This window comes from Falco cherrug, chromosome 5 (assembly GCF_023634085.1).
Source record: "Falco cherrug isolate bFalChe1 chromosome 5, bFalChe1.pri, whole genome shotgun sequence".
Classification (NCBI taxonomy): domain Eukaryota; kingdom Metazoa; phylum Chordata; class Aves; order Falconiformes; family Falconidae; genus Falco; species Falco cherrug.
Genome location: NC_073701.1, coordinates 47,727,415 through 47,754,899, shown reverse-complemented (window position 1 = coordinate 47,754,899; position 27,485 = coordinate 47,727,415). Strand labels below are relative to the sequence as shown.

General features: G+C 42.7%; 1 long non-coding RNA gene across 5 annotated transcripts; it reads left to right on the top strand.

Annotated features, from left to right (window-relative positions):
• Nucleotides 1-880: 880 nt before the first annotated feature.
• Nucleotides 881-25,901, top strand: LOC114017222 (uncharacterized). 5 transcript variants are annotated; one of them, XR_008732613.1, is made up of 5 exons: nt 1,704-1,966; nt 11,273-11,356; nt 13,438-14,544; nt 17,379-17,524; nt 25,724-25,901. It is a non-coding gene; the product is annotated as an uncharacterized LOC114017222 (long non-coding RNA). The 5 variants fall into 5 exon arrangements; XR_008732612.1 differs by lacking the exon at nt 13,438-14,544 and adding an exon at nt 11,430-11,541; XR_003562131.2 differs by lacking the exons at nt 1,704-1,966; nt 13,438-14,544 and adding an exon at nt 881-1,081.
• Nucleotides 25,902-27,485: the final 1,584 nt, after the last annotated feature.

The following is a 27,485-nucleotide window of genomic DNA, read 5'->3' as shown; positions in this document are numbered from 1 at the left end:
ACTCTGTTTCCTGTCCTTTCTCTGGTTTCTGGGCCACACCAGCAATCAAAATGCTGTCCACGATTCACTGATGAGCCAGCAAACCCCCTGAATGGTAATGAGAACCTTCCAGTAGAAACAGTCACAGCACAGTGCTGCTGCTAATTTATCACTGTGAGGCAAACCGTGTTACACACAAGGGTGAAAGGACAATCTAAAAATCGATTGCCTGCCAATTTAAAAATCTATTAATAATTATGGCTTTGCTTTTCAAGTTCTGCACTGCCCATTTAATCTTAGTATCTTCTTCACCACATAACCGACTTTGGAGAACAGTGCTTGTCTACAAGGTGACGTGAAATTTTGAAACTCAAAGACACCCTCTGCTCCTCAGCAAAAGCTCATGGCTAATTCATTAAGTTCCAATAATGCTTTCATTTTTTTTTTCTGAAAGGAACACTGAAACATTTTCTTCAGAAGACCTCTCCTTGAGTACTCAGAATCATGTGGGTAGATGTGTAGATTTTTCAACAGAAGGTGTGACATGGATTCCGTTTCTTTTTGTGCATCATCAGTGACTGACACTGCATCCTGGAGCAAGCTTAAATAACTAGGTAACAGAGGAAAAGCTTGCTACCTGTAAACCATCAACAACAAACAGAATTTAATGATACTATGTTAAATAGAATTTCAAGTGTAGTGTTGTTTTAAAAAAACAGCGTCAACCAACCTACTGTGGAGTGGAAGGAAAGTTTTCTTACAGGTGCTTCTTGTAGATGCTTACCTGCAAGATTCAGTTCAGATTGCTGTGCCTGAGCTGCTACTTTGGGCCAAAGCGGCTCTTGGGTTGCACTTCTTGGCACGGATAGAGTAACCGAATGGCTTTAAAAGAGCCCCCTGAGGTGCTGCCTAGCGGTCTGGGGCTGCTTTGAACTACGTTCAGCTTCACACAAATCCGTGTGGCGGGAGGATCCCTGGCTACGGGCAGCAAGTGAGTCAGCTTGCTGAAGTGCACGGCAGTGAATGGAGCCTCGGAAAATGATTCAGCGCCTATAAATAAACCCCGGCTGACGCACTTAGGCCTCCTCCTCAAGGAACAGGGGTAAGAACATGACACCAAGCTAAACTGCTGAGCAAGGAAGCAGCCCCCTGAGTTTGAAAGCTCTGCCTTGACGCTCCTCATGTTTCCGTGTCTTCCCCAGTAAGTCATCTGCAGCCTGAGCAGGTGCTTTAAGGCCGTAATGAAGCGCCGCGGCCGCGGGTAGCAGCAGCCCGGCTCGGTGTGGCCGCTCCCGGCGGGCCCGCTGGCACCGCCTCACCTCCCCGTGCCCGCGGCTGCGGCGCCCAGCAGGCCCCGGGGGCGGTCGGTGTTTTGCGGTGTCTGTACCAGAAAGATCTTCCCTTTATTTAGACTTGGTGGCCCGTGCAGCTGCGGGGACCCCGCCGGCAATTAAAAACCTGCCGCAGAAATCCAGAAGGCGGCTGTTGGAAGGCGCAGCTCCGCCCTCAGCCGGGAGCCCGGCCCCGCTCTCGCCGGCGCCACCGCCCCGCGCCCCTCCGGGCGAGCTCGCCCAACGCGGCCGAGGGAGACCCCTGGCGGCCGCCGGCGGCGCCTGCTGCCCGGTGGGGCGCGCCGGGATGCGGAGGGCGGGCGGCCGCGCCTGGGGCCCGAGGGGCACCGGAAGGGGCAGGGGCGCTGGGGAGATGTCCCGTGAGGCGGGGTGTCCGCGGTGGCGCGGCTGCGCCGGGGGAGCCCTGGGCACCGCCGTGGGAGGCGCGGCGCCGCCCGAAGGAGCGGGGGCGGGCGCCTCCGCAGCCGAGTACGGCCAGCGCGGCCTGCGGCGCTCGCCATGGGCCGGCCGGGGGCTGGGGGCGCAGCGCCCGCAGCCGCAGGCGGTAGCGCAGAAGTGCGGGAGCGAAGGTACAGGAGGCGCTTCTGTGGGCTTAGGCCACGGGGGCACTGCTGCTCAGAGCCGCTGTCAGGAAGGTCTGGTTTTCTTCAATGGCTCTCTTTTTTTCTTCTCCGCCCCCGCGCCCCCCCCTCCTACGCCCTCCCCCCCCCCCCAAGGGCAGCAGTGATGGCTTTTTAATGAGTTTTTATGCGCCTCTTGCTATTTTGATGGAAATCGTCAATTCATACGCTTGCCAGGCTTACATATGGAGAAAGAGCAAGGAGGTTTGGCGAACAGGCAGTTGATCAAAACTGTTATCTTAAAGAGAGAAATAGGGTTGTACTGCTGTGAATTTTCATTTTAGTATTTGCGATCCAGTCGCTGCTGACTCCATTATCCTAGGTCTGTGAAGCTACTCCGCTGTGTACTACAATAGTACACCCAGGGGCTCATGATCAAATCGAGTCTAAAAAGGAATTAAAACAGCACTAAGTCTTTTGAAATGTCCCTGAGCATTTCAGCATTCCCCTGCACTGTAAACAGGGCGGCCTTTCAGGAGAACAGGGAAGGGCAGCCATCAAGGGGAAGCCTGCACTCCTCTGCTGCCCCAGGGAAGGAGGGAAGGAGCAGCAGGCAGGCGAGGCCCTGCTCCAGAGGGTGAGCATGGACGTGCTGGTGGTGGCTGGTGGGTCAGCCCCAGGAAATGTGCCTTTCAAATACCTGCTTTGCTGATGTGCGGGGCAGAGCTGCGGCAGGGACTGTCATAGCAGGACCCCCAGCCCAGCTTGGAGGTGGGGAATGGGTGTTTTGGCCCAGCAGAGCCTGGTGTGTGTGTCCCCAGGAACGGGTCTGTGGTGGCCCCAGCAGGCATGTGACATGTAGCCCTCCCTGGGGACAGGTAAGGCAGGAGCCAGGGTGCCCTGTGCTCGGCACGTAGCGTTTGCCAGGCCTGGGAGCTGGGGCAGTGTTTTCTCGGAGGCAGTTAACTTGGATCTCACAGTCTATTCAGCCTATCTTTTTCTTCCTTCCACATCTGTGATCAAATGACATTTTGCCAGTGATTAGAATGGCCATTCACACACTGATGGAGAGCATACTGTTAAGCCTATTAGACAATCATTGACATGGAGGCACACACTTAAATTACTATTTGACAAGGGTTAGACATATGCATGGATCTGGGGGAGATGTTGGCCATCTTGAAAATTATTATAATGCAAGGGCCAATTTTATATGTGATCTATCCACTCATTTTGAGGTGGAGAATTTCTTATGCCATTTAAAGAACCCTTCCCAATACACTGCAGGGCTAGTAAAGATGAAGCCATTTCTTTCAATAAATGCCCTCTGTTATGCTTTATAGACCAACGTTTCCCTTTCCATAAGAATCTGGCATTTGTAGTTTGAATTTCTGTCATCCTACTGAAGTAGCTACATTAGCTGTCCCAATACTACATTATTATGCAATACCTGCCATCCCAAAGTAGCCAGCAAACCACCTCTTTCTGCTTTTGAAAGGAGAAGTTAGATACTCTGAAGCGAGCTGGGTCTACTCAAAATGGGTTGGAAGTCTCATCACTGAGAGACTGCAGTCTCCCCTGTATTCACATTTCTTCCTGGGGGACCTGTGGTCTTGGCTTTGTGCTCACAGGATAGCTGCAGTCTGGCTCATTTCTCTGTTCTGAGTGATTGCAACCTGTTGCAGTTTAAGGCATTTCAAGACAAACTCTCGCTTGTCTCCTTAAAGCTGCCATTCTGGTATATAAGGAATTTTGACCAGGACTTACAGTCAATTTAGCTATGCATCTTGCCAGAACATGAAGCATCTTATTTGTAACAGACATTGTCATGACTCTGTGCATCTTAGGACAGAGTCCTGTTTCCATTTAAAGGACTGCAGGCTCCACATTTTTGCAATCACAAAAGTATTACACAGGCTGATTGTAAGGGAAACACACACCCTTCCCAAACAGTTGATATAAGTCTCCTGTCCTTTACTTAGGAATAACAATCACTAATACCATTACTTCGCTTGCAATAAACTATTTGGAAAACTTTCCATCCAGGTTCTCCTTGCCAGCTCCAGATGTTCTTGACAAGTAAAAAGCCTTTATGGAAGTTTCCAACAATTTGTGGTTTATAGCTTAGTTCTAGTTCTTTGTTAGGTATCTAAAAAAGCAATGGGATTTCTAATTTATAATTAAATTGCCTCTTTGGGGGATTCTTTTATGAATACCAGAGACTATACTTCTCACCTACTGTTAATTTCTTGCCAGCTATTCATGCACTGTATTTTCTTGTTCCTTTTGCAAAAACATAAACTTCATATGAAAGTCCTAACTACTGATAGGTTTACTTGAAACCTTTCCTTTCTCAAATGTATTTTTTCCATGTAAACTGTACAACTTTAACAAGTGTCCCTGAGAGCTACATTTAAACAGCCTGTAATTTGAGAATGATAGCCTTTACCTGGGAATTAAGAAGCAATAGCTGAAATCTTCAGCATGCCACATGGCAGCTGAACAGCCTCTCGTTGAGCTACTGGACAAAGCCAGAGAAGGGACAAAAATACTACCACTGGCTTTTTTTTATCCTTGATTCACCAGATGTGCTCCAAAAGACTGAGCAGATTGGGTACTCTAGTAGAGAGAGATGTGCATACAGCTCATTTCTGAATCCTGGCAGACCTTAAATGTGAACTAGCTGTGTGTGATCAGCATTGCCAGGAAAGGGTTTTTAGATACTCAGGGAAATTTTTTTTCTGGAAAGATGTATTTGCATGCTTCTAGCGTTACATGGCAAATTAGATGGAGTTTTGAAGATCTCGATTTTGAGCACAGATGAATGAAATGGCAGTTAGCTGAAAATAAGGTGCTGGAAAAAAGCTGTATCCTGGTACTCAGTCCAAAGGATTAGGAAGACAACCAAACAGGAGATCTCTCAGGATCCCTGTGGCACTCAAATCCTAGTAACTGCTAAAGGTGTCATAAATCCTACAACTCCTAAAGGTAACTGTCATGATGATAGCTTTTTGTAAATCTACATCTTTGTCTTGGTTTCGGCTGGGATAGAGTTATTTTTCCTCTTAGTAGCTGGTGCAGTGCTGTGTTTTGGATTTGGTGTGAAAACAATGTTGATGGCACACTGATGTTTTCCGTTGTTGCTGGGTGGTGTTTGTACTAGGGCAAGGACTTTTCAGTTTCTCAGGCCCTGCCAGCCAGAGGGCTGGAGGGGTGCAGGGAAACTGGGAGGGGACACAGCCGGGACAGCTGACCTGAACTGTCCAAAGGGATAGTCCATACCCTGCTGAGTATATAAACTGGGGAGGTTGGCCGAGGCCTGCTGATAGTTGCTCGGGGAGTGGCTGGGCATCAGTTAGCGAGCAACTGTGTTGTGCATCACTAGTTTTCTTTTCTCCCTTCCCTGTGGATTTCATTCCTCTCCCATTCTCCCTCCTTTTCGTTATAACTGTTATTTTTGTTATTGTTCTTTTGTGTTTATTTTATCTCAATCGTTAAACTGCTCTTATCGCAAACCTTGAGGTTTACATTCCTTTCCGATTCTCCTCATACTTAATTACCAGCTGGGGTTAAACCACAACAGCCTTAATCTCCATGAGCAGTATATCTCCAGGTGTGAAGTGGAGGTAGTAGCATTTTCCTGATTCAAAGAGGCATTATGAGGATAAGCTAAATACAGTAAGTCATCTAGCGATAAGAACCAGATAATGGCATATTTTTTTCCAGGGAAAACAACAGGAAAAAAAATCTATTGGGTTCAATGGGCACAGGATTTTTCAAAGAGTCATTATTCTACCTGGACAATGTGAAAGGAAGAGAGCTTAACCCTTTTGCTCTTATCTCTGGCAATTGCCATTCAAAGCTGGATCTGAAAAGTAGTTTCTTCTCTTCTGAGGCCAAAGGAGGGATCTTGCTCACTTTGGAACAGGTGGGAAGGGGGATTAGGTGTGCAAGGAGTAGAGAATTTCCTGGCAGAAATAAGAAATGGTGATAATGGCACTGCTTACATTTGCCTGTTTAACCTTGCCCTTTCTGGAATTTTTCCCTTGACTTGGCATTTCAGTCTCAGCACTGAAAGCACAGAGTATGCTGGCACAGAACATTGCCTGAATAAGTATGGAGGATACTGGCATAGTTTGCAGTGGAGTATGCACCTGAGTGGGGATCAGGGCTCCCTGTGAAGCAGATGAACTGCTGGGAAGCAGTGACATTCATTGGCAGCTCTTGCTCCATTTTTTAAACTTTTCAGTTTCCCTTTCACATGACAAATTGCTGAATTGAAACCACAGATATACCATCCCTATATATTGAGTCATATGTTTTGTGGAATATGTAACGCCTGACACCTTCAAGGAGAGCTGTATACACCTGGGCACATTCACTAGTGCATAGAAAAAAGAAAATTACTTTGGTAATAAGTGCTGATAAAAAGGAGCTTGCAATGGGGAAGGTTTAAAACGCGCTAGAGCGAAATCTGAGCAGTTTTTCAGGAGACAAGACCGACTTTTTTCCACTAGGTGGTGGGAATCTGCCACCATCCAGAGCATAAACACTCAGCCCTGTCATCAACCGTCATTGACAACCTGGACAATCAAAGCACTCCCTAACACACAGGGCTACCCCACCGCCTCTCCTTCCTTGCCTATCCCTTCTGAAGAGTTTATAGCCATCCATTGCAGCACTCTGGTTGTGCAAGTCATCCCACCACGTTTCCATGATGGCAACTGTGTCATAATTTTCTTGCTGAGCAATGGCTTCCAGCTCCTGCCGTTTGTTGCCCATGCTGTGTGCATTGGTGTAGATGCGCTTCAGTTGGGCTATTGATCCCACCACCTTTTTTGGGGGAAACGGGATGTAAACTTCTGTGCCCCAGTCACCGGCACTGCCCTAAGGGTTTCTTTTATGCATGTGGGTGGATTGGGCACCGCTGCTGCTGGCCCTGCCCAGGTCCCATCATGTGCTGTGGTGTAAGCTATGTGCTCCTGGAGGCTGTCTCGGTTTCTGCACAGGTTCCCCCAGCTGAGGATCCCCCTGTGCGCATGGTGCCTAGTGGATTATGAAATTAAGCTGTACTGTGTAGTTAATGTGGCTGGGTACTTTCAGGAGAATTTTGAAAAAGATACTAACAACCAAGGGGAAAACAAAACAGAAAACATGTTAGCACCTTTCTAGAGAATGGCCATGAACTGCAGCACTGGTAGTGGTAACCAGAAGAGGGCCTGTTCAATTCTGTTTACTTTAAGAGGCTTTCTCACTATCTGTCCTTTCTCTGGATAAAGTGATTGTGCCAGGAAGCCCGGTTACACTTACCTCCAGCCTGACTGTCAAAAAATAATGGAGCATACAGTGGTTATTCTGAAACTAGTGTAAAATACTGTTCCGTGAATTAGCCATTCATGTACTTGGGTGACTACTGAAGTTGGTGTACTTTTTCTGGGGTTTTTTGAGATGAATATTTGGTTGCTGCTCAACTGAAATCTAAGCAAACAGGTATGCTGGCTACATATACATTACGATGGGAAGACCAGATCAGAACTGAAATGCAGTGCTACAGCAATGAATGACAGAAAATCTTAAGTTAGCTGGCAATACTTAGACAGATAGAGCCACAATTAGTTTACTTTGCTCCTATTAAGTAAAATTTTTGTTCTTTTTCCTGGGTGTTTTTTACGGACTGCTGAAAACTACAGCAGTGGAAATGTTAATAAATGTTTTTTATGGACTGCTGAAAACCACAGCAGTGGAAATGTTAATAAAGGAGGCAGTTATTCCCTTTTTCTTTGATTTCTGGAGTGTCATTCAAAAAGTTAAGTTGTTTGAAGAATGGAAGACAGCCTCTTTTTTTTTTTTTTTTCCTGCTTAAATATAAGCAGTAGAAGCTCTGCATTCCACAGATACTCTGTAGTAAGTTCCAGAAATCCATTATTCATTAAATGTTACACCTAATTTTAGGTCTTTCATTTTGCAACATTATCCTTCACCCTCAAAAATGTAGTATCACTTACATAAAAGTTAATTTAGAGGCTTTTGTTACACAGAATCACATCAGCAATCCAAACCATTTCTTCTCTGTGCAGAGACTTCCAGCCAGGACAATATTATTAAAATGCAGAAGTTATAGTACTTCTCAACTTTATTTGCTATTTAATGGTCCTGGTAAAGTACCGCTTCATTTGCAAATGCTTCCCATCATAAAAATGGAATATATCAACACTAAATTGTCTTGACTCAGCTAGCTTGGGTACACCTGCAGCAACATTATCTCAGATTGTAGTGCTCACCCAAGACAGTAAGCAACACAGGGGCAAACCTGTGCTGAATGTTGTACTGGAACATATACATTTCTGTGAGGACCTACACTAGTTAGTTTTAATTTAGGGTTCAGACAGCTTTACGGATCATAGAATCATAGAATGGTTTGGGCTGGGAGGGACCTTAAAGATCACGAAGTTCCAACCCCCCGCCATGGGCAGGGACACCTTCCACTAGACCAGGTTGCTCAAAGCCCCATCCAACCTGGCCTTGAGCACTTCCAGGGATGGGGCACCCACAGCTTCTCTGGGCAGCCTGTGCCAGTGCCTCGCCACCCTCACAGTAAAGAATTTCTTCCTTATATCTAATCTAAATCTACCCTCTTTTAGTTTAAAACCATTACCCCTTGTCCTATTGCTAAAGGCCCTACTAAAAGGTCTGTCCTCATCTTTCTTATAAGCCCCTTTTAGGTACTGTAAGGCTGCTATGAAGTCTCCCCAGAACCTTCTCTTCTCCAGGCTGAATCAGGCATTTGGCTGCAGAAGAGACAAGCTTCAGAATCTATGGTACTAACTGCCACAGTGTGATTATAATCTCAGGGTTCAGGGCAAACTTAGTTCCAAGTTTACACCCAGACAGCCTACAGTTTCTTTTGTACATCAGTGAGCATATATGAAAGCATTTGCAAACTTTATGGTGTAACTTCTCTGTAAAGTGTAATGTAGGCTTACTCAGCACTTGAAGTAGCTTGAGTACAGCAGAAGACCACCAGGACAGTGAGTGGCTGGAGCAGCTGCCCTGTGAGGAGAAACTTAGGGAAGAAGGGTTCTTCAGTCTGGAGGAGAGATGTCTTTGGGGGCACCTAACAACATCCTGTCACTATCCCTGGGGAAGGTGTCATGCAATGGAGCTAGATTCTTCAATGCATGGCAGGAGGATGAGAGGCAGGGAACATAAACCTGCCTCTTAGGCTATTTGTCATCTTGTGTTTGTATTTTATCTAGAACAAAGCAAATTCAAATTCAGTTGGTCTTGGGCATCATAATAAACCCGGAGGATGTACAACACAGTGGTAACAAGAGAGGTTCTGACTGGATACAAGGTAAATTTTTTTCCTATGAGGACAGTCAGGCACTGGAACAGGCTGCTTAGAAATGTTTTACCATGTTAGCCTTGGAGCTTGTCAAGAGCCAGTTGGATAAATCCTTGAGGAGCCTGGTCTGAGCTCACAGGTGACCCTGCTTGAGCAGAAGGTTGGACTATAGATCTCCTGAGGCCTCATCCAATCTGAGTTATCCTACAATCTTGTTTGTTCCCATTTGTTGAAATTATTAATTCCTATATGTGTCACAAGACAGGTTTTCAGTCAATTGGTCTTTAGTTTGATCCACCACTGAAAGGCAATGGCCCAAGGTCGGTTTGCCAGGATGAAAGATTCCCAGGAGACTGTGAGTCACAGTATCATCACTGAATGTATTGTGGCAGTAGATGGTTTGTTGGAAAGTCTTCTTAGGGATTCCTCTAGCACACAGCACTGTGACATTGGAGCTGCTTCTCTGAACAGAGAGAAGCACAGCAATGGTAATCTAAAGAAATTATTTTTTATCTGTTCTTGCTTGTCTGATGTGATTAGGTGGCTCCCAATGTAAAGTGGTTGCTCAAGCAATTGACTCCCAGGTGGTACCTACCTTCCCTTTTCCTGTGTCTGTTTTTAGCGTAAGCTATTTGCAGTAGGGGCTATTTGTCATCTTGTGTTTGTATTTTATCTAAAACAAAGCAAATTCAAATTCAGTTGGTCTTGGGCATCATAATAAACCCAAAAAATAATATTCAAGTCAGGAGGATGTACAACACACCTGTGTATTAGTGGTAACTGGATGATGCTGTTCCAATCCCCTTAGAGGGAGAAAGAGATCAAGGTAAGCAATATGCCTGGAGGACAGAGCACTTCGTATGTTAGAATGCTGTAAAGCCAATCACCCAGGCTGGCAGTTTCAGGTCTGTGGTTTTTGTAACATACGCCACTACTGCAAAAGAGGAATTTCACCTCTGAGCTATGAACTGAAGAGAAAATCAAAAGATAGGTAGAATGCGCAAAGGAAAGTTGATGGAGGAATAACTGTACTCTCCTAATTCCTATATTCTAAGTGGCTATCCATGTTTGAAACAGAAAATGGTAACACCTGTTCAAAGAAGAGTATGAATGTGGAATAGAAGGTGAAAGCATGAAATGAGTCAATAATAATAATCATAATGGTGTATCATTTGTGTGTGCGTCTGTGTTTTCTGAGAGGCTGAAAATTAAGAGTTGGCACATGCATGAGTTGAATTACTAGATATGTGTATGTGTCTGTGTAGACCATTGTGATGCTTTGGGAGCTGCAGAAATAACATTTAAAAAGTGAAAAAGTATCTATTGTACTCCTGGATAAGGGAGCCAGTGATGGCGCACTGGCAGCTTTCATTCTAGCATCTTCTGATTTCTGAACACTTGAAATTGCAACTGAATGTTCTCTTGCTCTAAGCTTTTTTATATTACAGACAGACATATCCATGTGTATGGGCATACCCAAATGCACACATGCAAACTATATTAAATTCAAGAACATCTAAACAAATAAAATAATAAAATAAAATAAAAAGGTTATTGCTCCCCCAAATGCCTTTGATCTTACAGATACAGTTGCAAAAACAGGTTAAAAAAATCCAGAAGTGTAGGTTAATACAAACATAACATTTGATCTTAACATGTACTTTTTTAGAAAAAGTGATCACATTTCATTTTAATTAAAAAATGCTTCTATCCAATGGAGGCAATTTTGCACTGGTCTGAAAGATTGCTTGGCAAGCATGAGACAAATCCCAAGTTTTACCTGTTATATCTGACACTGAATTTAACACACAATGGGAAACTGCAGACTCAACAGGTTATAGGACCAATTTTCTTACATTTCAAGATTCAGAGTCCCATAAATCTCTTATCAGGCTTCCTAAATTAATGATTACAAGAAATGTTTTCACCTACTTTTATACTGAAAAAAGTTCCTCTTCCAATTTCTATCAATTGTCTTGCTACCATGAAGCCAAGCTGAATAATTTAAAAATTATTTTTATTTTTTAATTTAATAGGCCTTCTGGTCTTAATCTTACCATGCAAATGAAGAGAAACACCTGTACCTGCAGAGAGTGAGCATGACTTTAACCTATTTACAGGTAATTGGATTTTCTGTCTTGTTCTATGAGTTCTCAACCAATACCAATAATAATTTGAAACATTTTTGTATAGATTTTCGTCATGTGTAAGATCACAGCCACCAGCCATCAAGCAAAGCCAGAACAGACATGCCTGCTGATATCAGTTGCTCGAATACTGAGTGCAACATTGCATCAAGCCTTCTGTAGATTTGCATGGCATTGTGATGAGTACTTTTTTTTTTTCTTCCTTACATCTGAGTTAGTAAAAACTTGCATTTATGTGCATTGCTTCCTTCAGGTAATGTTTTCCTGTAATGGATACAATGGGAGTTTTGCCACTGACTTTAGAATTTTTCACCCAGTTATGCCTAGAACTGGGTCCAGATATATCCATGGAGAATCTGGGAAACTTGCCCAGTGACTGAAGCTGAATCTATTCTCCCTGGGAATGTTTGTTCTGCTTGAATTACTGTATTCCCTAAATGGCACAAGAAAATGTCAGTTGAGGCAACATACATAAATAGCCTTGATTAAGAGTTGGATCTTCTGTATCCTGTTAGCAATGCTCTAGGTTGCCTGTTTTATACGTAGCCCTGTGGAGACAGCACTCAGTCGTGTGTGAACTTCAGACCCCATGAAGTCAATGAGCTTAGTTTGGACTTGTCCTCCCCACTCCTCATTCCCCGGGTGAATGCACAGGTAGCTGCAGGGAGGGTCCTGCTGCCTTGGGGATGGGTGGCAGGGTGAGTGGTCTGCCCAGCATCGTGCCTCCCCTAGTACCTGCAGCAGCAGCAGCAGAGAGTAATGTTTCTGGGCTTACCCCATAAACCTCTGGCCTCAGAGCTGGTGAGGGAAGGTATGAATAATATTCTGGATCGCTGTCCTTGGCTGACATTTAGAATTTCTTAAGATGCCCTATGGCACGGGTGCTATTAAAAAAGAACAGTGTTAGAAAGAAAGGGAGAAAGAAAATGAGTCCAACAGAAAAGGTGAAATGAAGAATGTGACTGTATTACTGGGACAGGCATGTGAAACAGGAACAGAACAATTGCAGTGCAGACCAGATTGCTTTATGCACTGTCAACGCTCATCTGGGATATCAGTATCGCTCACTCTTCAGTAGAAAACTGAGATAAGCAGGAGGTTTCATCATGTGAACCGACTTAAAGCAAACTTTGCAGTACTTTCTCAGTGCACCTGCTCATCTATTAAAAATATTTTGCAAGGGCTTAAAGTCCTGGAAGACCTCCAAGTCACTTTTGATGTGATTTTTGGGCAAGTTTTAATAATAAAAAATATTTTTATCATATAAATAAAATCATTCTTCAGATCTGAAGTTTGAACCTTTGCCTTTTTTCTGCTGTTTTGAAATCCAGAGACTGTTCAAAATGTATTAAAATGTTCAGTGCTGTGGAGAATATTTTAGCATCCTAAAATCTCACTTGGGAGTGTAGTTGCAATTATTCATTTTATTGATATTTTGCCAAGAAATTATTTCATAAAGATTTTTAAAGGTTTGGAATATCCAGCTTTATATATGCATGAGAATGAGTTGTATATTTAAAGCCCTGGACATTATATATACTACTGTTAGTCAAATTTAAAAAAAAAAAAAAAAAAAGGCAGGCTGAGACTGATTCTACTTTTTTCAAATATACTTTAAAAAAAAAATATGCTATCTTGGTATTAATGGGATTTTTATCCAAAACTGAATTATACTTTATTGGCTACAAATGATAAACAAAGAGGAAGTCAGGCAAAATCACCAGTAGGCCTGTGTGGATAAAGAGGGAGCTCCTGGACAAAATCAAACATAAAAAGGAAGCCTATAGAAGGTGGAAGCAAGGACAGGTAGCCTGGGAGGAATACAGAGAAATTGTCCAAGCAGCCAGGAATCATACTGGGAGAGCTAGAGCCCTGATAGAATTAATTCTGGCCAGGGACATCAAGGGCAACAAGAAAAGCTTCTGTAGGTATGTTGGTGATAAAAAGAACACTAGGAATAATGTGGGCCCTCTCTGGAAAGAAATGGGAGACCCCATTACCCATAATGTGGAAAAGGCTGAGGTACTCAACTTTTTTGCTTTGGTCTTCAACAGCAAGTACTCCAGCCACACCGCCCACACAGAAGGCAAAGGCAGGGACTGGGAGAATGAAGAACTGCCCACTGTCGGAGATCAGGTTTGAGACCATCTAAGGAACCTGAAGGTGCATAAGTCCATGGGACCTGATAGGATGCATCTGTGGGTGCAGAGGGAACTGATGGATGAAGTGGCTGAGTCACTAGCTATTGTATTTGACAAGCTGTGACAGTCCAGCGAAGATCCCACGGACTGGAAAAGGGGAAACATAACCCCCATTTTTAAAAGGGGAAAAAAAGAAGACTTGGAGAACTACAGGTTGGTCAGTCTCACCTCTGTGTCCAGCAAGATGGTGGAGCAGATCCTCCTGGAAACTATGCTAAGGCACAGGAAAAATAAGGAGGTGATTTGTGACAGCCAACATGACTTCAAGAAGCGCAAATCATACCTGACAAATTTGGTGGCCTTCTATGATGGGGTTGCAGCGTTGCTGGATAAATGAAGAGCAAATGATATCATCTACCTGGACTTGTGCAAAGCATCTGACACTTTCCCATACCACATCCTTGTCTCTAAACTGGAGAGACACAGATTTGATGGGTGGACCACTCAGTCCTTATCAGTGGATAAGGAATTGGCTGGGTGGTCACACTGAAAGAGTTGTCATCAGCTTGATGCCCAAGTGGATACCAGTGACAAGTGGCATTCTTCAGGGGCTGGTATTAGGACCAGCACTGTTTAACATTGTTGTCAGTGACATGGACAGTGCAGTCGAGTGCACCCTTGGCAAGTTTGCAGGCGACACCAATATGTGTGGTACAGTTCACATGCTGGAGGGAAGGGATGCCATGCGGAAGGACCTTGGCAGGTCTGAGAGGTGGGCCTGTGCAAACTGCATGAAGTTCAACAAGGCCAAGTGCAAGGTCCTGCATGTGGGTTGGGACAATCCCAAGCACAAATACAGGCTGGCCAGATTATAGATTGAGAGCAGCCCTGAGGAGAAGGACTTGGGGGTGTTGGCAGATGAGAAGCTTGACATGACCTCGCAAGTGTGCATTTGCAGCCCAGCAAGCCAACCGTATCCTGGGCTGCATCAAAAGAAGTGTGACCAGCAGTTTGAGGAAGGTGATTCTCCCCCTCTACTCCACTCTCATGAGACCCCACCTGAGTACTGAGTTCAGCTCAGGGGCCCCCAACATAAGGATGTGGACCTGCTAAAGCGAGTCCAGAGGAGGGCCACAAAGATGATCAGAGGGCTGGAACACCTCCCCTGTGAATACAGGCTGAGAGAGTTGGGGTTGTTCAGCCTGGAGAAGAGGAGGCTCTGGGGAGACCTTATTACAACCTTTCAGTATCCAAAGGGGGCCTACAAGAAAGCTGCAGAGGGACTTTTGACAAGGACATGTTGTGCTAGGACAAGGGGGAATGGCTTTCAACTGGAAGAGAGTAGATTTAGATTAGATATAAGGAAGAAATTCTTTACTGTGAGGGTGGTGAGGCACTGGCACAGGCTGCCCAGAGAAGCTGTGGGTGCCCCATCCCTGGAAGTGCTCAAGGCCAGGCTGGATGGGGCTTTGAGCAACCTGGTCTGGTGGAAGGTGTCCCTGCCCATGGCAGGGGGAGTGGAACGAGATGATCTCTAAGGTCCCTCCCAGCCCAAACCATTCTATGATTCTATGATCATTTTTGTGTTAGAATAAGATGTTGAGTCAGTCACAGTATGCAAACTGTTACAAAAGAGAGAAAATTGGTACATTAAGAACAATTTAGCTGCAGGTTATTGCTTTACAGTGTTTTTCCATCTATGCTTATTTATTTAGAAATAGCTAAGGAACTCAGTCACTGTAAGCCTAGGAATGCCTTTTGAATTTTAAACAACAAACAAATGAAAATAGCCATTTCAGTTTTATAACTTTATTATTTCTCCATGCCATCTATTTCTAAACTGGCAGTTTGAAGGGTCTGCATATGTCATGCATATCCAACATTCTGAGCAACCTTAGTCTGGATGCAAAATGGCACAGTTTAATGGAAATTCCACTTTTGGTATCACTTCCTGCTCCCTAACAAATGTAAGGAAAATCTGTCCTCTAATACCAGAGATATTTTCTTTTTGTTGTATTCTCTGAATTTAGTGGCAATTAGATAGTAACTGTCCAGGCTAAAGTTGTTCTTCCTCAAATACTTCCATAGAGCAGAGCTTGCACAGAGCAGCCACAGAGATGCCTGCTGAGTTCCCAAGGATCTTGCTGAATGAAAGATATTATATCCATGGAAACTCCCACTTTGGGAAGACAAGAGACATCAACTACCAGTTAGGCAGGGATCCCTAACAATGTGCATCATCACAGTGACACAAAGCAACTGGAATGACTTGATATATCTTATCAGATGTAAAATAACTTTACACCAGCAACATCCAGTGTAATTCCACTTTTATGGGCTGAATTATTGGAGTTGCAGCACAAACAAACCAGCAGGCTGCAACAAGGCTTTTACCATCACTCAGATTCTACTGTCCATGCTGTATCTCCTTCCTCCAGAAGCCAGGCCACACCACTCCTCCTCCATCCAACCCCCTCTCCCACCATCCTCAGGGCTATTTAACTACTTAGCGGAAGGAGCTACAGCTGCACATCATCCATGCCAATCAACCTGCTGCCTTCCAGGCAAGGCCACAGCTGCATGTTATCAATGCTGATCAAACCACTGCCCTCATTCCTCTACAGGCATTGTGCTTTTAGTCTGTAGAAAGATGATTTGAACAGGGAGGCTACAGCCAAAAGAGATGGCTGTCAATTAATAAGCAATGTTGTGTTTATTATCACTTCAGAAAATTTGAGAAGGGCTTAATTACTTGTAATATAAAATGAGGCCTATTCATCAGTGCCCTGTGTAAGTTGTAGTTGTTTGGCCAGTGGAAAGTGGATGTTGACTGTTACCATTTAGTGTTGTTGGCATTTTATGCTAGCAGCGAGCAGGTCACTCTGGGAAATGCTGAAGTGGAAAAGATGATGTAAGTAAAGTAAAACATGTATGAGCTAGGGAGAAGGAAATGTCCTATAAAGGAAACACCTTCATATTACAATATATATGTTTGAGGTTCAGTTTTGCCATTCTTTCCCAGGAAAGCATCAATTAAATCCCATTTTTGTAAGCAAGGAAAATAGAATATAACTCTTCATATTGTTTTCTAAATTTTATTGGACACTTAACCAGTAATCTTAGGAGCTGATCCTGCATCATTTCCCAGTGCCCTTGAAATTCATCTATTCAAAGGACAAGTATATTCAGGGAAAAAAAAAACAAATCTGATATTTTTCTGCTAGAGGTCTGCAGAGTTTAATCATTAGGAAATCCACTAAAATTCATGGCCTTCTTAGCAGATGCATAGATAACAGCTGCTGTCCCCCCGGTTCTTGAATCTGTGCAAGAAAAATATAAGTCTACTTAGTAGCAAGAAATAGTAATTATGCTGACAGTTTTTCTATTTGGAGTTATGTTCTGTTTCTATCAAAATCTTCCCAAGGCTGTGGAAACTTTTTCCTACTTCTATATAAGCATTCATTTTCTATGGTTATATTTAATATGATATGTTAATTTTAACAATACAATTGTAGGAATACTTGAGAAATTGGTGCTTTTTAATTTTTCCTGTTACTTATTTTCATACATGAAAAATAATTGTGGGTTCAAAGTATACCTATAAATCAGGTAAAACATTCCTGTGTTTGTAATTCTAGAGAACAAAGCATAATCACTAGTTTGTCTGTAATGAACAAATATGCATGGGGTTAGAAGGAAACGTTTTTCAGTACCAAACAAAACCGTTTTAATGGAAAAGAGAAAGAGATATATGTCAGTATATTGGGCTACTGGAATTATACTTCACAGATACTTTAAACTCTGATTACAGTATTAAATTCATATTATAATCTTTTTTTTTTTCCTTTCTTCAGAATGTCAGCCTACAGAGGTCAAGGTATACCTTGCAAATACAGATCTAAGTATTAGAGAAGAATACGAGGACTACATGATTAAGCAAGTACTAGTTAAGAGAGAATCAGCATCGAGTGATGTCCAGGGCACATCCTAAGAATAGCAGGTAAGTTAGATCCCCTCTCCTCCATGCCTTGTGAGGGCCACACAAGAGCAGCCCAGGCTCAGCCTGATGCATACCTGTGTAGATGCAGCAGAGCAAGGTTGGATGGCAGAGCACTGTAGTCTCTGTAAGTTTAAACGTCCAATGACATGTATCTTGCATGTCATTGAACACAGAAAAACAGTAGCCTCTGGCAACATTATATTAAAGGAGCACCTCAAGAATCTTTCTTCTTTTGCTCCACCAGTTATGCTATAAAAGAAGTATCTACCGTGTTGGAAAGGATTCAGTCCATTTGTCCCTGCTCAGCTTCACAGGGTGGTGTAATTAAGTAAAGCTGTATCCCCTCCTTGGCCAAATGCAGCACAGGTTCAGAAGTTTCTTCCTTTGCTGGGCTTTTTTGGCTACTGATTGAAGAAGTCCACATGTATCTTTTTAGCTCCCTGCTTAAGACAAAAGTTATATGTCTGTTTGGCCACTTGCACTGGGAGACTGGCCCTTAACCCAAGAACATGTAGGACAGTCTTCTAATGTAAACTCTTTTTGAATTGCATCTTTACCTGGCTTTTTCTGAGTTGCTTGTGTCCTTCTGGACACTGATATGAGAAAGCAGGGGAGGACAAAAGTGATGGCTTATGGTTAGAGCTTTAATACGAAGTGTGGGGCAAAGCTGGATGATTCTGGTCCTTATCAGAAGATAAGGTTCTGTACTTACATGGGCAGTTCAGCAAGCAGAGTCAGAAAGCAGCGTTTGTCTTCAAATATCTGGAAGAGACTGCAGACAGAAACTGCTGTCACAGGAGCAATCTAATATTGAGGGAAGGTTTGTAAAACCAGGTGCTCCAGCACTAAAAAAACATCAATGCCAGAATGAAAAGCTGCAGGTTATCTTAGTTTTTCTGTCCTATTTTGTACATGTTTGTTTTGGTTTATCTTCACAAAACATAATTAGATTGCAATAGCAATAGCAGCAGCTGCAGTTGCAGTGCCTGTAACTTTTCCTTTTTGCCCCTGAAATAGGACAACCACTGTCCTCTAAAAGGCAGCATAAAAAAGCATATATGCCTCCAAAAAGAAAACATATAATTAATGCTTAATACTTTCTATTGCTAGTGCTTTCATTTCCCACCTTTGCTGTCTGTGCCTTTGATAAAGAGAACAAAAGATTTTTAGTAGTAGTTGACAGTAAGCAGGCTTCAGTACCAGAACTGACAGATTATATACAACTATTGAATTTCTTGTTGTGAGAGCTGTGTTAACACTTCTAGTTCTCCAAGTCTGTGCACTGCATCAAAAGGAATCCAACAGCTCTAAAGGACAAATATATTCCTTTCCGGATTTGAAGGGAGTTTTGGTCTGTGGACTTCAGTAATATTCTGACTATATCTGTCTGACCACCACCAAACTTTTAAAGTGCTTTTCCACTTCATAGGCTCTGCAATCTTGTGCTTCTGTGCTCCCCACACACCCCACCACAGTGGTAGTATTGTTACAGCCAGGAAGCCTAGGCAAGTAAAGTAGGCAAGGCTTGCAAGGAAAGGTGACATCTTTTACCAAAAGCCTGGCTACAGTTGGAGTGGCTGAGAGTGGCACAACTGAATCTAGATAAGTCCATGGACTGCTCTGAGGGAATTTCAACGGGGAGAGGCGACTCAACCTTTAAGAAAGACTGAACAGCCATCAACAGGCTTCAGAGTGGTACCCTCCTACACTTTTAACCTACATAGAGAAGAACTTCATCCTGGAGCTTCAAGCTCTCCTCATGATAGGGAGAAAAAGTCTAGGTATGTGTCCCGCATCCCAAGAGCGTGTTTGACCCACTGTAGTACCATATCTTTAACTTTGTGTTGATTCGGCAGTTGTGGTCAAGAATGTTTACCAAGCCATTCCATTAACAGTGCAGAAGAAATGCCTGGTCTCTGGGTCCCAAAAATGTGGGGGCTTCTCAGCACTATCAAAATTAAGACACATCTCACCCTGCCCAGAGATAGGCACTAAAGTATCCAGGAGAAATTGTTGTAGAAAACCCTGTGCTTATAATCTTGTGCCTACTATGGCAACTTTGCAGCAATATTGAGAAGTCATCACACATACTCCTGGTCTTGAACCTTAACCATAAATAAAGTAGTTCTGCTGTTTTAAAATATCTCCTTGCAAAATATTGAAATAAATAGTTAAAGAACAGTATTGTTCAAAGATTAATTTGCTGCTGAGATTGTTTATGCAAACTATAACTTCTGTCAAGTACTTTACTGTTTTAGTGAATCATATTGCAATTACATGTTTCCCCTTAGATGACAGTAATTAGCTATGCTACAGGAAATTGCCTAAATGGAGAATTTTATGTAGGCTTCCCACAAATTTATAGAATATATCATGGAAATAGTTTTCCTATGCAGCTGAGAGATACAAGTCTTCTCCTTCACCCCAGTTTTATACTGTTTTAAATCTACTGACTTCAGGAGAGTTATGCATGATTTACCCAAAAATGGCTTTTATCACCAAATGAGAACAGAATCAGGCTTCTGATTCTGTATCAGAATCAGTAATGAGGCACCACATTGCTTTCTTTGCTCTTTTAAAAAATTGTTAACGTAGTCCCTTGTGACTCAGTGGAATAAAAGCATTAGCAAACATAGAGTCTGATCTTCCATCTCTACCTGGGATCTTGGGAATCTCATCAGTCCATTGAGGATTGTATCATACGTTTACGCGTCTTCCACTTTTTGATATAACTGTTAAAGTTTTTGGCTTACATCTTCACTTCTAGGCATCTTGTTCCTGATGCCTCTACATGCTACATAACTGTAGCATGTAGAAATTCCCTTTGTTTTCTTTCTAACTGCTCTTTAGAAAGCGCTGTGGAAACTACATTCCGAATTTCATCTGAGCATTAGCTTAGTGCTGCCTCCGATACTGATCTGGCCCCATGTTTGTATGTGTTTAGTATATATACTTTAAAGTTACTGCTTTTTATATTTTATCTTTGGTCAAAATTCTTACATTCTGTTAAAAAAATTGTCAGAGTTTGAAGAACATAGGCTATTAGCAGTCACATTTCAGCAACAGAAACTTTCCATTGTCTGAATAGGAAAAAGTTCCCAAATGGTCAGAATAGCGAGGTTCCATGTATATGATCATTTTTAAGATACTTCCTGGGATTTCATTTTGTTTAAAGCTAAGTATTGTTCTTATCTTAATAAAGACATCCTGATGCTGATAATCTTCTAATGCAAAATCTAAATTTGCCTCTACTGAAGTCGAAGATATTTTCTGTATGATGTATCTGCCTCTCAGCAAGAATAGCTGAGTCTTTATAGCTTACTGTTTTCTGAGGAAAAAATGACAACATGTAGATTATGGAGTGCAATATTTTAAGATTTTCAGCATTATCTTGTGCATACCGGTGAAAAATGCAAACAATTAAGTTACCATTTTTATGACCCACAGACAAGCCTTCAGCCTTGCTCAGTATATCTAACTTTACTAATTGCATTCCTTCTGCAGTACTTCTTATATAAATGTTTTTCTGCATTCACTACAAGGCCATAGGTTTTGATAAAGCTAACCCAAGTATGTGAGCACAATTTCTAATTAGTCTTTTAGCACTGTGTCTTTTTATAGGTTACCATATAATTAATTAAAATACTGATGTCTCTTGTTTTGGAATAATTAAACTTAGTTCAGTGAGAGACAGCTCTACATTCTGCCTGGATAAAACCGTAAGAAATAGCCAGTCTTCATAAATACATATACTAGACCCTGTCTGCAAGGAGACACATAGCCTACCTAGCATTTTGATAATTTCTTACTGGACCCCATAAATAAATTTATTTAAAGAGATTTTATTTCTGTGTGCTGCTTAAAATGATTTTCTGGGATACTTTTGTTTACACACAATGCATCTGTGGATCAACCTATATTTTGGTTAATTTTTAGGGACTAACAATGTTAAATTGTGTGTATTTAGAAGCAGAGAGCATGAAAGAAGAAGAGCAATATTTTTTACATGATGAAATTATGTTATTTTTATTAGTAGACTACTCATGAAAGAGCATGTAGAGCTCTAAGCATCTGGTTTGCTGGCTGCAGAGCATCCATTTATTTTTATGTTGTGCAGCCCAAGTATGATATTGCAGGTTGGCAAGAGATTAAATGTTTTATGGGAAGAAAATGATTCAATGAAAGCTGACCTGTAAACATAACCCCACTGCTGAAAACATTAGTGATACTGATCCGTGAATTGCAGCAGAAATTGTGAGTATACTGAAAAGATAAAGTGTTTTTTTTCTCTTGGGAGAATAGGTTTCTTAAAACAACAGTGACTATTCCAACAGGGGATAGCAGGTCCAGAATTGCCTCATTTAGATATTAGCTAGGCCTCAGTGTTACTCATCTCACATCCCATATTTTTCTAATAACGGGAGGGAAGGTTATGTGGGAGAAAGAAAGAAACTTTCATGTGGCTTTTTTTTTTTTTTCTTTTAGTAAGTGGCATCTGTTTGAACAAATAATAATTTTGGAATGCTGTAATTAACACTCATGGAAAGATACGGATGCATCAAATTAAGCGGGGTGGTAGCAGCGCCAGTGAGTATCACTATATGATACTTTCAAGGTTAAGATCTAGACTTTGCTGTAGTTTTGCCAGAATGCTGTGGTGAAAGTGTTCCTGCTGGGTGCCTGATTCACACAGGTTTTTCCCTTTCCCTGCTCCACCCCCTTTTCTTTAAAGTTTCAGCTGTTTCTGAGAATGAGACAAAAGGAAAAGATGTTTTTGCTAAGTTAAAAAGAATTTTGGCAAACTTTTCTTCTGACCAGGTCTTGAATCCCTAAGTTTTGAGAACAGCTTGGAATTGGACAGAAAGCAGTATTTGCGGCCAGAGTGGCCTTACGCAGTGCAATGCTACTCCCGATTGATCATATTTCTGAAAGGTCTCAGTTTGTACATGCTTGGCAGAAACATGTAGAGTCAAAAGATGTCGCTAGAACAGTCTACAGGAATCCTGTCTGATCAGAGCCCACAAGCACCTAAATTTACCTATAGGATTATCTTGTTCTGAGTCTCTGCTACTACACGTTTTCTGCCTGAGAGAACTGGGACCCACCTCCTGCCTAAGACACACAAAAAACACAGTCTAAGCACCATCAGGCCTAATTCCTATGGGAGATGTGGAGTTGCATGATCCAGTCCCCGCCCTCAAACCTGTCTGCACATTTTTGCAGACAACTTGTGGCAGAAACATCCCCAGGAACCTGGTCCTCCTTTCTGTGCTCCAGAACTGGCTCCCCAGCAGGAAAGCACTCTAAAAATTTGATGCAATATTGCGTTATTGCTCCATGTCCCACCACTAATGACAGGCAGTGTGAGGGAGGAAAAAGAGATGCTTTCCCCTGTCCTGCTACTTAGTCCCTGTGGCCCTGGTGCTGGGAGTGTGGCGAAGGGTGTCAGTTCTGCAGGATGAGAGCAGTCAAGCAGGTAAAGAGAGGCAGTATTTTCAGTCCAGTAAAGTGTGAATGTAATGGACCAGGCAGGAACGCAGACAAGGAGAAGGGACAGGAATGCAGACAAGGAGAAGGCAGAAGTAGCGGTGCTGCTTGTCAAAAAGGGGCTGGGAGCCCTGGAGCTATACTATCACGTTTCTTCTTGATCACATTCCTTCTGGCACCACAGATTTTGAACAGCTTTTCTGTGAAGTCAAACTTCAGCAGGACCGAAGTGAGCAGGGGGGGTGGAGAAAGGCTGGTGGAAGAGCGAGGGGCTCCAGCACAGGTCTCATCTGTGCCCTGTGTCCTGCCGCTCAGAGAAGCAGAGTCGCGCTACAGAACTTTCAGCAAACAATTTCGTCATGTCTGAATTCAGGGCGGTGCATGCTTTTCATGTCTGAGAGTGAGGGGTCGGTTGGGGGATACTTCCAGGAGCTAGTTTATCCTCTCATGGGAAGCAGCAGCTCCGGGGCAGGCAGTAGGGGGCAGAGGGCCAGGGAGAGTTATCCCACCAGCGAGAGCCCGAGCAGGTGAAGGAGGTACAGTGGGAGGCAGAATAGCAAGAAGCATGGCAGGAGCTGTGCCAACTGAACAACTCTGCTGTAGCTAAAGAGCAAGTGATAGTGCAGATACACAAAGGGACTGAAATTAAAACAACTTGAATTCTGATTGTCAATCTACTGATTATTTTACTTCCTGGATGCTTGATAGTGAAATGCTACTGTTTTCTTGAGATGACTTCTTACATGCAAAATATCTGGAAAATGAAATCTTAGACTCGCCGATATCGGTATAAATTTTGGCACTGACTCCATTTGGATTAACATTTTACCCATACTATGTAATGAACGGAGAAACATATAACCATGAAGAATTGTGTTTTGTGACTTACCTAACTAGTGTTTGAGATTTAAGAATGAACTGAAAGACCAAAACAACAGAAAAGCTGACATGTAAATAATAAAAAGTTAAATGTGGGACCAGATATATCTGAAACTAGACGGTGATTAAATGACAGAACTCTTGAGGTTATAGACTGAGTACAAGATTCTTGTGCAGTGTGATCACCTAGCCCAGATGTCTGAAGGGCAGCTAGAGAGATCATCTTTTATTAAGCAACTCCATGCACCAGATGCAGTCAGCAATGGAGCCTGCCATGAACAATCAGTGTGTGGCATATGGGGTCATGGCTGTGAGAGGCTGTGGTGGTGTACTGAAACGAATGTGGTGTCATCCACTGGAACACCCAGTGACATAAATCATAGGAAAAGACATTTCCCAGATGTCACCTTGTGCCATGATTGCTTCCTGCTATGCTACCTCACACATGGCCCCAAGAGCACGCCAGTGTAAATGTGCGTGCTTGTTGTGTATTGGATATGTGTTGTTTCTCACCCACTGAAAGAAAAATATTAGACCTTACATGTCTTCCTTGTACTGTTACAACTGTTAAGTTTCCAACATCCCATATTCACAGACCTTTGACTCCGTGATGCAGCTGTCCACGCTAGAGAAATGAGGGACCTTCGGCATCCCAAAGCATTCCAGCGTTGACTTCTCTGGAGTCTACCTCTTGCTTTGAAACAGTTAAAAGTTTTAGCTAAGATAAAAACCCATGCATGAGCATCTCTGAACAACTTCTGTTTCAAACACTTATGTTTGAATCTTCGTGAACTTGTAAGAAACACCAGTCTCTCCTCTAATAAAATTACAGTGGGGAAATTTGCTGAAAAATTTGACTTATTTTGTTTTATTTCATGACATAAAAATAGAAAAATCCTTATGACAGAAGTCTGGCCTGACTTCCATATGAAGAGTATTTAGCTTACTCAGGCGCAATGGAGTGACTATCAGGTCCCACCAGGAATTAATACAGCCAAAGCCTGTTCCAGGATGAGACATGAGTACCTAATTTCATTTACATGAGTTTTATCCTACTCCAACTACTATGCTGAGGAAAATAGCACTGCTATATAGTTCAGATTCTGGGTTAACTTCAAAAGTAAGTCAAACTGAGTATAGAAGGACTATACATTGCTGTAGTATGAACTGTCTGTTGCATCTTTATTTTCCTGTGTTCAGTTATCTAATTCCTTTCTACACACTTTCATATCAAGATACAGTTCTGAATGTAAAAAGCTAAGTTTATGTCATTTTTTTCCAGTTTGGTTGTGTCTTCCTATTTTTGGTGAGGTTATTTAGGATTATGAGTGCCCTTATAGCTCATGGCCAATCCAAGTTTGAAATTTGTTTCTTTCATTTCTACATTCATTTGTTCATTCTCTCATTCATTTTTCCACTGCAAAGATAGTGCCACCCGAAAAGTACAGACATTTGGTTAGCAATCTGTTTTTATAATCATTTAAAAGTTGTAAGCCCCAATGCCACTGGCTTTTCTGTCCAGTGCCTCCTGGGACACTGGTGACGCCTCCTTTCCTTGTTGCTTCGTGTAGTCTAGGTTAGATGGGGAAAACCTCTTTTGTACTTCATACTTTTGTGGAATTAACATTTTTGTGGATACAATTCTTTCTGATTTAACATCTATCACAAAATTTTGGCTGATTTCTTCGAGTTTTCCGATCCTGAAATTCTTGTGGAGCAGCAACGTATGTATGAGAGAGAGAGAGACAGCATGCATGTACTGGCATTGCATACTACATGTGTGTATAAATAGAATTACTTAGCTCTAACCAAGACACACTAATTCTTTTATAGGAGGTATGCTGTGAAAAGTAGAAGCCAACAACTTGGGCTGCCCTCCAGCCCCCAAGGACACTTCTCATTCCATGGGTACATGCGTGACTTCAGTGGAACTAATGGCATTACAGCAGGAAAATATGGACTGGTGTGAGAATGATTCGAGAATCATGATTACCATGTGCCTTTTAGCAAGGTAGGAATTTGTGTGTAGTTATAGACCAAATAATTCCACTATGGTTCATCTAAACATACTGGCAAAACATTCATGAGAATAGTCATTTGGAAAAATCATGCAAGCATTCCATGGTCAGTATTTCTGCAGTGGTCCCCTGAAGCCCTCAGGTCATTTGCTTTAACTACTTTGGAGGCCATCTGGGAGCTGCTCTAAATCAGAAGACTGCAAAAACAGGGATTAAACTGAGGGGGGGCGGGGCGGGGCAGGGAAGGGATTAGCACAGAGAATTTGGTATCACTCCTGTTCAACATTTAAACATTTAGAAAATGGGTTTATACACAGCAAAGGACAAGTTGTTTTTGTTAATGACAAGGATATAATGCCAGAAGTAATTTATTATTTGGTTTTCTGGTGGTTCATCTTAGATTGGAAGTCAGTGATAAACATTTGGACCATGCTAAAACAGGCTGTTGATAGAACCAGTATTTAGATTATAAATGCTCAGGAATTAGATAGTAGAATGTTGAATATTTATTGCTACTGCTGCTGGTGGCTGAATGCTTATTTTTCTTTTTGTGTGCCAGAACAAAAAAAAAGACAACTGTCTTCAAAGGATGCTCTTCTCCTGTGATTTATAACTCCAGGGATTAAAACTGCATGGAGATCATGGTCCCCAGGTGGATGGACTGATCTTCTGTAGAGGCATGTGACTGGCTTTCTACCGTTTTCACAGCATCATCTCCGTAAGACTTGTGCATTGATCTTTTTACTTACATAGATCTTTTTTAAAATTTACGTATGCTATAAACAAGAAAAGACATTCCATGCAGTATGTTGGAATTGAAATGATTTTGCATCTTTATGCTTGTCAACACTGAATTGAGAATCATGGCTTGGCTAACTCACATATTTGTTTTGTGGTGTTTTATTTGTATTCACTTGCCTTTTGAAGGCAAGGTTGGTCATCATGAATGGAAGCCTGCCTACTTCAAATTGAGAAGGGAGGGGAGAGGAGAGAGACACACGCACACACAGACGCGCACACAGCGACACGCTGTAAGACACTGTGCCGGTGAGACCCACCATCGCCGCAGCAGATGAGCTGTCTCCCCATTGCTATGGCAGGAAACTCACGCCACCACAGTGAATGATCTATACATTGTTAAGGCAGGAAGGTAACACCACTGCCACCCTAGTTTTATCTACTGACTGACGCCACGGAGCAACGGGGGAGGCTGATCCTGCAAAACTTAACCAAACCCCTGCGCACGTGCCCACACCTGGGGGGAGGGGGGTCAAGGTGCCTGGAGGCCCCTGAGGAACGTTGGGCACGTACACCATTGTTGGGTGGGGGGTGTGGTTGAGCAGAACAGCTTGTAACAACTCTATAAAAAACGGAGCCAACTAACACGGGACACAACGTTTCCCCACCGGACCTGGAAAGGAATCGGACTGTCGGGACACCGCAGCTCCGGGGTGGGGGTAGCTGTCGCTCTGAACTCTTTCCTTTCTTGCCTTCCTTTCTCTCCTTATCTCTCGCTCTCTCTCCTTTGCATTCGCAGATTTATTGTTGGGCAAATAAAGTTCCTTGGCTTTTGACAC